Source organism: Haliotis asinina, chromosome 12 (genome assembly GCF_037392515.1).
Source record: "Haliotis asinina isolate JCU_RB_2024 chromosome 12, JCU_Hal_asi_v2, whole genome shotgun sequence".
Taxonomy (NCBI): Eukaryota; Metazoa; Mollusca; class Gastropoda; order Lepetellida; family Haliotidae; genus Haliotis; species Haliotis asinina.
The window spans coordinates 5,289,031-5,301,477 of record NC_090291.1 but is presented as its reverse complement, the minus strand read 5'-3'; the positions used below and the strand labels follow the sequence as shown (position 1 = coordinate 5,301,477).

The 12,447-nt window shown below is 40.7% G+C and overlaps 1 protein-coding gene across 3 annotated transcripts in view; it reads left to right on the top strand.

Moving 5' to 3' along the window:
• LOC137257622 (glycine receptor subunit alpha-2-like) overlaps positions 1-12,447 on the top strand; it is a 119,397-nt gene that overhangs the window by 31,868 nt on the left and 75,082 nt on the right. The gene's annotated exons all lie outside the window — the stretch shown is intronic.

The window sequence follows — 12,447 nt, the reverse complement described above, 5'->3', positions numbered from 1 at the left end:
TGTATACGATTTGTTTGGTGAATTCTTAATCCGGCATAGAAGCCATTGCGTTACTGTAGAGCATTTTGTTCTGGACGTCACCCGATTTTTTTTCTCAAAGATTTAGCCAACTGAGCTAACAGTGGCGCTTGTAATATCGGCTTTAGAAAACGGATACCTTTTATAAACCTGCTGTCAACCTTGCCCTTGCAGAATACGGCTTGATCTTGACCTTGACCTATAGTGTCGGTGGCTGTCAGTGTTGTAGTTGACGGTGTTTCTGACAGACTAGCGGACTTCAGATGACAGCCCCGATCTGCGATGTGTTTCAGCAACGACCTGTAGATTTCCTAGGGACCATGATGCCGAATAGCGTGAATGTCAGCCACTGAAGACTGTGACAGACGTTTCTTTGGGCTGCAGAAAACCCACTATTTGATGACTCTAGGGACTCGTCACGTAGATGGCCTGTCAGTTGCAAGATCTCGCAGCATTTGAAGCCAGCAAGGGAAAGACATATGGCACGACTATGGAAATCAGTCGGGGATATTTTGGTGATATCGGCCTTTGCAAACGGGAAAACATGCCAAATTTTAGTCAAAACGTTTAGTCAAATCTGGCGCTACAGTATTACATACGTGACACAATAGTGCGTGCATGGTTTGCTCGTGTTTGGGTCTTGTGAAATGTATTTCATCATGACCAGTTTCTGTGACCTCAAGCGTTGTCTGAACAACATTTTGTGTGTAAATTTAGAACGGAGAAGTTTCAATTTCCAACTAACCACATCATCACCAGTTTGGGACGTCATGATTATCGCCGGAACTCCAACTATCAGATATGCAGCTTTCTCCGCAAAGTTGGCACAAATTCCCTCTGTTATAACGAGTCTGACATCTGAAACATAATTCACCGTTCACACCATTTCCCATGCAAGATCGAAGCTGATCTTGTAGATCTTGTTCCAGTCTCTTTGTGACTGTTTATGAAATACTTCGATCCCAAATCAGTCACAAACGGTGATTTGATAGAAAATGAACACACTTTGAACAGCCAAGAAAAGAACACCTGCCAAACTGGAATAAAGTCACTCCAAAATATTTGGCAAAAATGTATACGTCCTTATGTGTCTAGGCCAAAAACATTTTATTAGAGACTCAGAATTATGTGTCACCCATCGTATACATCATGGAGAAAAACTGGTATCCATTGATCATTATTACTTCTAATTTTAATCCACAATTCCAGCGACGCTGATTCCCCGTGCGTGTAAGAATATGTCATGCTGTTTATGGACCGGTATGTGTGACTAAGGGTCGGAGGAGAATGTACCAGATGGTGCGCTCTGGCAGACTCGTATATATGTGATGGTTTCATGGCACCTTCACAAACGCCATTATGATGCCTTTGTTACCTGTAAGCAAACTAATGGACATTTGGCATGTCTGATACACATGTACAAATGTCCATTTACGTCAATTCAACGCGCCATATAATCGGTTGTTTTAAGAAACAATGCTTAATTTCGCAGGGAAACAATTTCGTTTACAATGAACTTATGCGGTATACACGTCATTTTCTATTTCCACCACTAGCACCTCGGATGATGGTCGTGAATGGCCAGATGTAAGTCCCCACATTGTACTATGTGTCTGATTTACCGATACGACCATCAGTGACATCTAGTGACACCATCAAATCACGTTGAAGCCATGTGTAACCTACATTATCTTGGCGTGAAATAGTCGCCAGGACGGAACAGCTGGGCTTTAAATCGATAACCGGTAATCGGGTGATCAATGTTCGTCAGAAAGAGGTAGATTTAGACTGTCATACTTTGGCTGCTTAATGCTATGTACATTACATGAATTAATAACAAAGAGTTTTGACGGTAATCATAATTCTTAAAGTGTATAGTTCTTTCTAGAAAAAGTCTAAGAACAATATATTTCGCTGTTGTAATGTTCCTAGCTTAACCCCCATTTTCTTTCATTATTTGCTCTTCCAGTTGTTTCTCGATTAATGGATCTTAAACCTAGCCGTTTAGGCAGCCATATTGAAAATATATGTCACATGTTATTTTACCATGTGCAAGGAAAACTTAACTAATTAACACTATATTTAGCACGCATTATGTATTTGATATACCCAGGCCAATAATGTCTGTCACTCCCTGCAGTTTTATTAACGGAACATGGGGTGACAACCATTATTGGCGTGAGCATATATGGGCTATGTTTTACCTACAGCCTGGGATATCTATTCGTTTCAATAGTGACACCTACGCTAGGGCGACTGAGGAATATAGCACTTCGGCCCTCTTCGTTCTTCAGTATAATTAATGTGTTATTCAGAGTAAATGGTACCAATACGATTTTGTACAAAGAGAACCTGTTACAAAGTCTTTCTTCACATTTTAACGTTTGTACGACATTTGTAGGGGAGAGTAGCACAGTGGTTAGTCGTTGGCACGCCATGCGGAATACCCAGGTTCGATTCCCCATATTGCAATACGTGAAGCCCATTTCTCGTGTACTCGCCGTGATATTGCTGGAATACTGCTAAAAGCGGCGTAAAACTCGTGCACACTCATTTGTTTGAAACAATAATATCTGAGAATATTACAGAAAACCAAGGTTAGCTCCAGAACACCTTATCTACCAAAGTGGTTGTCTGAAGAAATGACTGTGGTGTAAGTGAATGTAAGGAGGTGTTTGGAATTCTCTCCAAAATAACTGTTTGATGGCCGAACTCTACGAGTGTTTTCTTTGAGCTGTGCTGCATTGTTTCATTGGAAATTACTCATGATTATGGAAAATGCTTTGTAGCTTTGAGTCCCGTACCTTTGAGCTAACTTCAGTTGATATTACAACGCTCCAATTTTTGCAGCAACGGCGATATCTGAACAGCGTTGTGAAGCTCGACTTCTCTACCCGTATTCTGTGTGTTCTGTCAGTTAACATGTGTTGATGTACTATGTTAGAAAAACGAGCTTGACACAAAATAAGATTAATGCAGTTACCAGATATTCTCTCTTGTACGCTGTCTGACAGACATCATAAGATATAAATTCTTCAAATATATCAATTCTGCAGGTTATAAATCCAGGTGCTACGGATTGAGCAGGACATATTTACGCACACCCGCATATCCGGGCTAGAACTGGTCATCAATAACCTACGCTTGACGTAAGAGGCGATTAAGAGGGTGGTCAAGCTCGCTTACTTGAATGCCATATACCACCGTGTCCCTATTGCGTAGATTGATCCTCATGATTCTGATCACTGGATTGCATGGTCCAGACTTGATTATTTACAAACTGCAGCCATATGGTTGATACATTGCTCAGTGCGGCGTAAATTTATACTCACTCACTCACCCTTTACGCGAACACCTGGTGTCATCATTAATTCTAAATATTTTATCACGCTTTGCCTTCTGCCCCGAATGGACTCTGTCGTGGATAATCGTGTCTGATTATTCCCTGCCGTTGGCGTGTTATATTTAAAAGTCGACGGCAGCGATAAACGTGTGACAGTCAATATGGAGTTGAGTCCATCATGCCGTGTTTACGATAGGAGTAGTGACGGAGCTCAATACACTGGGCTATCGGGAGAGGATCAGAAAGGGGACCATTATCGAATCTTATAGATCTTAGTTTCAAATCAAACATGCGCAATCGTTTTAATTTGTATTGCCATGGTTACGTCGCGTTGGCCGTAATGTGTGAGTGTTCCTGCAAAATTGGCACTATTACCGTATTGAATTTGAGACTGAAAACATTCCAAAACCGATTTCCTGACATCTAGACTGAGTTTGTGTCTCAGCCACCCTTGTCTCGTCCCTATCACCAACTGATGTAGGTGTTTCCCATGTCAAGCATCCCGTGATCAGTCTGCTTTGAATGACTGACGATTACCTTAGACCAATCCTCATGACAAGAGCAATGGCAGCGTCTTTAAAATTCAATACCGTATTACCTGTATTTAATGCTACGCCAGTCCGTTGATGTCGTATAGTGTACAGAATGTATTGAACAGTACAGTTAATAATTAGTTATAATCATGCACATAGCGTAAAAAAATAGCAAAAAAAACCCAAAAATGAACATATTCTGAAATGAACATATTTACGGGAAAGCACCACTTCAAAAACACTATCACACAATATAATTTAAACGAGCCCAATGACTTTCTTCATTTTCAGAGTATACGCATCGTGTCACATGGTCCAGACATCAATGGACTTTCTTGGATATATTTGTTTCAGGATCTCGATAACAGGCTATCGAAGTAAATGTTCCTCAATTATTGACTTGGCTATGCATGTGTTGCCAGCTGTACGGCTAGCCACGCCCACCTGTTCGTGAACACTTCATATCTTAAGTATCTGAAAGTGATTCACAATCGTATGCATGAGACAGTCGGAATGAAACAATGTCTGTGTCGATAGATATTGTTTATGGTTGTGGATGTAGTGTTTGTGGCTTTCCTTTAAACCATATCCTGTACTGATTTGTAGAGCAAGTTTGAATTAGTTTAAGGGATAGTATACTCATAGTGAATAATAAATCTTCGTTTGATGTTATTGACCCTAAACCCGATTATCAGACTACGTGACCAGTTGCAGGAATATTGCTAAAAGAGGCGTGAAACCATATTCAATGTCTCTGTCTGGTTATTCAATGGGGCAATAAATAAACGAAACCTAACACAATTAAATAGTTAAATAACATGTTGTCACTGACTATAGATCACCACTTTGATGACCGCTCACATTGATCGCCTTGATTTGTTGCATCACTGGCGCGACATCAGCAGTCAACACCTGTCACTCGGGACACCAGTAACATCCTATCGGAGTGTCGGGGAAGCTGTTATAGTGCTTTTGTTTCAGACGCGAAACATTCGCTGTATGATAACGGATATATAAACTTTGTTCTCATGGCTTTCAGTTACACGAACAGTGAGTATTATATAACTTCTATATTACAGAGAAATACAAGTATCACACTTTCGTTGAAAATACGAAATTTACAGAAAATATCTTTGTTTCTTTATGCTGTTACTCTGATATTGATCTTTCAGTGAAACAGGTTTTGTTCAACTACTGACATTATTCTTCCCCCTTTGCGCTCTATGGTTTGTGGTGTTACACTCTTGTAGCTTTAGGTACCTATTGTGATCGAGTCAGTGTGCTGTTCTTGTTCTATAAACTGTTCGTGTTTGTAATAAAATGTATCTTGCCCACCTTTAACGTCATTACATGCCTACTCGAACACCGCCTGACATCTTTTATAGAGATGTTAGAAGTTGAGGTGATGATAATATTTTTCATTGATAAAGTTCTTCATTCTGTTAAATGCGTCTTTTCGACAGAGATTCTAATGTCATCACAACTTTCTTGAAAACGACATTAGAAATGCCGAAACGTTGTCTTTCATAGAGTGTAGAAGTTGTATGTCTATAAGAATAGTATCGTGACGGTCGTTCTTGAACACCATCTGATTGAACAACAAACATGTGACGAAGCGGCGTGAAACATTTTCACTCACTCTGTTTACATATTTTGCTTATCCCATCCCCTCATGCTCCAGACAAATGTCACCCTAGATGGATGTGCCACGAAGGGCTTGTCACACTAACATTTAACCAAGTGGGCTAGTGTATTACTAGAGCTCAACAACAGCAACACGGAATGACTATCCAATAACAGTCAGTGACATATTGCTCTATTATGAAGTGTGCCAACATTTTAATACTCGCTATTGTGTTACTGTATATTTTTATTAGCCTTGAGTTTGATGTAATAAGATAGGTTTATCTGTAGGAAGGAAATAGGAGAAATGCAATATCTATATGGATGTACTATGATACTGTAAACGTATATACTCCCAGTTTACTATTACAGCCGATATGTTTCTTCTATATCATTGTCGACACTGGGGGTTTCTTTGAAACAATACACAGCGTTTGCTTGTCACGCGGAAGACCCGGGTTCGATTCCATAGATGAGCACAGTTAGAGAAGGCGATAACTGATATTCCTCCTCATGATATTCCTGGAATATTACTAAAAGCGACGTGAAACCAAACTCACTCACTACTTTGACCGTCGCTACTTCTACTAACACGTTCTTTATGCCACTGCTACTACTCGTACAGTGTCTTGCACAACTGCAACTCCACTGCTACTACGACACAGACAGCTACTACAACCGCCGCCGCTATCAATACTACTTCAGGTACCAAACACTAGCACTACTACAATCACACCATCACAACTACCACTACTGCAACTACAACTACGTCTATCTGGTCACTGCTAATACGAGACTGGGCCTGGCCACTGTTGGGGAATCTCGACAACTGTAAAATGATTACAGTAAGAAAACTCCGAGAAAGGTCCAGCCAGTCAATATCGTCTTTAAATTGGGTTAGTTGATGAAAGTCGTAGTGACGGACTACAATCCCTGTTTGATGTGTTAGCTCAGATCTGCATTTATGTACATTACATAACGCTCATCTTCAATGAATAAGTGTTCAAGCAAAACGTCGATGTAGACAGTTCTGAATGAAATCGTTTGAGTGATCATAAACATGTTGCCATGCCGTGATTGATTCAAAATGCCTGACACTGGAAATTTAGTAATTAGTAATTTGATAAAGTTTTCTCCACGCAAATCACTTAATCACATGATATTTAATCGGTATTCTGCGGGAGACTTCTCTCTGGTATACTGTGTTTGAGGGCAGTATGGAAATATATCATTTTATGGACGATTCGAACAATTGTGGTGCGATCGAGTTTTGACATGTCTAACTATAGGATACATAACCAGGCAACTAGTGTTGGTATGTATTTACTTTGATCACTGGATGTGAATTTCAATCTCATCTCCCTGGGGAGTATACAACTATTACTGTCTCTAGTCGCACCGCGTATGTTGTGTCTGTCTCATCCTAACGAGGTACCCATTCACAGCTGGGTGGTATGGGACAGATAGTCACAGTACTTTATCAAAGTTTACTGTACGTTGTTGTACCCTCAAGTGTTTGCACGTGTTCATGTGGCCACCGCCATGTCATATACCAACGGATTCTTTTATGTGCACAGGGTTGTGTACTGCACACTAGGGGATTGTGACAACACTGAAAGAGTCTGCACACAAAGTTGACTCCAAGGTTCTTACTCCCGTTTACAGATTGACACAATCCCGACACCTCAACCTCGGTGGATCACTAGCCTGACGCTTTGACCAGCGCTCTCACCGAGCGAATAGGGCGATTACTTTAAGTGTTGGAAACTTCAGTGCTGCTGACTACTACTACTACTACTACTACTACTACTACTACTACTACTACTACTACTACTACTACTACTACTACTACTACTACTACTACTACTACTACTACTACTGCTACTACTACTACTACTGCTACTATTACTGCTACTATTACTACTGCTGCTGGTGCTGCTACTACTACTACTACTGCTACTATTACTACTGCTGCTGGTGCTGCTGCTACTACTGCTGCTGCTGCTACTACTACTACTACTGCTACTACTACCACTGCTATTACTACTGCTGCTGGTGCTGCTGCTACTACTACTACTACTACTACTACTACTGTTATTATTATTACTACTACTACTACTACCAATGTATTACTACTGCTGATGCTACAACTACTACTACTGCTACTACTGTTACTACTGCTACCACTGCTACAACTACTGCTATTACTAGTATTGATGCTGGTATTGCTGCTGTTGTTGATGCTACTACTACTACAACTAATACTATGACTACTACCACTGAGACCATTACTATTACTTCATCTACTACTACTACTACTACTACTACTACTACTACTAGCAGGACGACGACGACGACAAATATTGCGACTACTACTACGATTACTACTATAGTTACATCCACTACAACCACTACGATATTACAAAACTACATCTGAGGATATGATGATGGTGACCATGTGCACAGCCCTACTTCCATGCTGCTGAACTGATATTGGGGCGTGACATTTCACTATTGATGTGGATGGTTGGTGCATGATACTTCATTCTCAGCTCCCTGGGGAGTTTACCATTACATGCAACAATTAGCCGCTGGAACGTTCGCCAAATCTGCTACACCCCCACACTCAATGTTGCATAGGTTCTGAATAAATATTGTGTGAGTGTTGGGTTTCACAGATAGAGCTGGACATTGCACTCATCGTCGTGTTTGATTTCAAATGACCCATTTATTTCGCTTTCGATATTTAAAGTTTACTTGTCGTTTATGTCTTAAGATTAATAGCAGGATCGCATGGAAATGGCGAGAGTTAAGACACAGTAGCTGTACGCGGATTTTAGGGGCTGGCTCCACACATCTAACACATACACAGGGAAGAGAACCCGGACCTCTAGGCGTGACAGGCAATCCCACTTACCTTTTACCTTGCCTGTAGTAACAGTCGGGAAGGGAATCAGGTCCGGTGAACTGATTCATTCTTCATGTTCCCAAAGCTATGATCAGTAATGGTTTACCTGGTCCAGACTCGACCGACGGGATACAGATTACTTTGATGTTAACGTCACTAAATCTGTCAGAGGGGAGCAAGAGCATAACTTAAGCCTTCGAGCAATCGTTTCTTGTTTACAATCAGCTTGCCTACATGGGATAATGTTCCCCCTAGTGAATTCTGTTCTGATTCAATAGACGACTCCGTAATGAACGACTCACTTATGAACATTCAGTGTTTTCTGTTTACTCGGCATCTGATAAGTATAGACACAGGACCTGTATTGTCAGCTTCAATACAAGCAATATGTATATTGTTCTCGCCTAGTGGGTGTGCAGCCCTCATGAATATTCCGTGTACCGACAGGGTTGGCCCGAAGCACTCCTGTTCCTATGTGAAGCGTCCCCAACGCTCTCTGCAGACAGTTACCATGAATTATTGTTGAAGTGGGAGGGAGAGGTACAACGACGCAGGGGTGGAGATGGGTGTCCCCCGATGCGTCTTTACGTAATCATCGGTCAGGTCACCCCGTCATATACAGACCACGAGAGAGTCTGAGATGAAAGGGTACATTAGGTTGAAGGATTTTTTTTGGGGGGTGGGGTTGTGTGGGGGTGGGGGTCGGGGTCGGGGACGCTAATAAATAGATAGAATTGGCCGTTTTGGAATTGTTTACGAATGTTCATACCCTCGTTTGTTTCTTTTAACGGTCTGTAAACAGTCAAGTCTGGACCAGACAATCCAGTGATCAACATCGTGGGTACTGATCTACGCAAGCTGAATACGATGTACTGGATCAACACCCGATCCCGTCGTCAAGATCGGGTTGCTGAAAGCAATTCTAACTTGTATCGTCATGGATATGTGGTACAGATATGTGGTATCTCGTAACAACAGTCACTCCGATAAGAGAGAGGGAGGGAGAAGGGGGGGGGGGAGGGTTGAGAGGGAATATGAGAATGAGAGAGCGTGTGAGAATGAGAGAGTGTGCGTATTAAAATGAGAGCGTTTGAGAGAGAGAGAGAAAGTATGAGAATGAGATGATTCTTTCACAAGCATATTATGTTATTCATATTCGATCTATCTTTCCTATGATAATGATGCAATTCCAGACGTACCAAACGTTACTGCATAAATCTTATACCCGTTTCGTCTGACAGGTTTACTCCAAGTGAAAAACATTTTGTGTCCCTATGGAGTATGTAATCGCTGTGAGCTTTCGTGGTGTAATATGTAGTCTAATTTCGGAACGGGATAAAACGTTTAGTCGTGCTGAGAAAATTGCTGAGATTTTTCACACAATTTCCACTCTTTGACATAGGCTGTTAGCATTTTGTAATTGGCAACACCTCGGTCACGTGCACCCTGCTGGCGGACTAATGAAGATGGTGGTTGTTTTCTCTTAAGCCACTTGTACAGTGTGGACCCGAGGGTCTTGTCAAACCTTGGATGACGTTGAAAATAAGGAGTTTATATGTTTCGGGGGAAGAGACGGACAGCTCATTTAGAGTTTATGGAACTTATTGTCTGTAGACTCATGCACTACGGTGACTTGGTTGCCTTGGTGCCATGAGTTTGGCGACGCATATTTCAGATGAAAAGTTACAGGAACATAAAATAATTGAAATTTTAATGTAACGCAGGGAAGCAATAAGAAACATTTCCAGAAACCATTTAACATTTCCGATATAGCGGCATTAGTTCAAAATATAAACTTTTAAAACTTCGGCTGTACATCTTAGTCCAGTGTTGGTCACTTGTTAATTTATATGGACTTAATACAAGCAACAACGACACCTTGTAACTGCCATACCGAGTGGCCTTGTCATGGACCTCTCAAGGTTACATATATATGTTAAAATGTAAAGTCTTTGTGCTTAATTTGATCACTAACTGTCTGTTGCGGATCTCCCTTGGAAATTGAATCAATTGAAAAATACAGAACAGGCATTACAGTATTACTGATACTTGTAATAGAAACCGCACGTTAGTCACAACAAGCGAACGCACCATCTATGGGCCCATTAAGAACTGTTTGAAACAATTCGAAAGAATGTTACAGAAACAGACATTTTACTTATTTAAAAATAGTTACATGCTGGAATATAACCTTTATAATATAACCGTTATAATATTCAACTAGAACGTGAAAACTTATTTATGAATATTCATGATAAAGAATGACAAAATGGAAATATTACCATGAAAGATGTGTGTAAACAATGAATAAGCCTGTCTCACGTAAATGACGTCCATCAGTATCCTATGCAAACTTTCGTAAGTATAGACCTGGAACCTGACCTCAGAGATGATTACATATTTGAATTTCAAAACCGGTATCAGTGTAAAAGATCCTAGACCATTATGGTTCCAAATATGGCGTGAACCTTGGTTGGCTGGCTATTGCTACACAAATCAATAAAGATCTCATAAAAAACGAACACAGATAGTGAGGAGCTTCAGTTTACTTTCTCCATGAATCATTTACTAATACCCTCAGGGGAAAATAAAACAAAGTCATTTTGGAAATTTAAACTGGTTCAATGAGGTCAAGGTCAGAACTTAAGTTGAGCTGAACACAACACGTTCACAAGAAGTACGCCATTCTCCTTGAACTCTCGTCGCATTAAGTCGCCGTCATGGCACACGCGTTGACACATTTTGTACCTTTCTGTCATGTCGCAAAAGATAGGGGAAAAACCTTTACAGGCAAAACTGCAGTTTGTCAACAGCGCACGTGTCACTTTAACACGTGCTTCAACAATATTTCAGGGAGTAATAACAATTTGTTGTTCATGTATTTGGTTAAGCTGGCAGCCTATCAGGTATTTCCTTTGATTTCTCTTGTCACCAAAACACTATGATAAGAGATGGCGAAAATGAGATATTGAAGTCAGCTCTATTCCTGTGATTATTCAGACTCGTTATAACAATACTGTCAGTCTAGTTGATTACTGACAAACATCTATGTTTGCAGTTGGACGCCGGTTTAAGTAGTAATCAATATATATCCTTCTTGATTTGATGGTTCAGACAGGTACACATTCGCGGTCGTCATGACAGGACGGTTTATCACATCTGTTCTACATGCTTCACAGCGCTGGGTTAAGTCATTATTTACACATAACAGAGAAAGTAATAAAGCTTTTAGCATGACCCTGGCCAGCTATTCACAAATTATCTGTTAAGTAGAGGAGATTAATTATGGTAATATGAGAGAAGAGATCTTTCTGCCCCATCCGCCATGCTTGCCTCATGCCGTGAAGTGCAATCAGCTGTCTAATTGATGCATTGCGGGAAACAGCATCACCATCCCTGCCAGAGATGAACGATTCAATAATAATATCGTGTGTCTGATATAAGCGTTGTGGAATGAAATTAATATAGACGTCTGTGTTAGATGGAACAGATCTACAACTGAATTTAATCTCACTAGTCCCAGGCACGCAGACGCATTTAACTAAAACTTACCGATCAAACCCATCTACGGGATAAACCCCGCTAAGGTTTCAACCGAGATGCGTGTCTACATTTACAATATATTGTTGAGCTAGTTGAATACATTATCCCCCATTTAAGCCGCTTATCAAAGGACACAGAAACTGTTGTTGATGTTTCTGTGTCGTGCAATCTACAGGGATGGGTAATCTGCTGTTTGAAACATACGACAGCGACTACGGGATGACTGTGGTCCGACAACATCACCGACAGTTGACGGATGCCGAGATTGCGAGTCCCGTTTAGGTCTATGTTTACGAGTCTGATAAGACGTGATACGTACCTCATCTTGGAGGTAGAACGTCCATCAGCTGCAGTTGGCTTTTGTCTGGAAGCTGGCTGGATGTAGGATATCATGACAGGTAGTAGTCAGATAAAATGTTGCTTTTAGTGTTTTTGTAGCTGTGCACGGTTTTTATTATTGTTAATGATAATTATTTGAA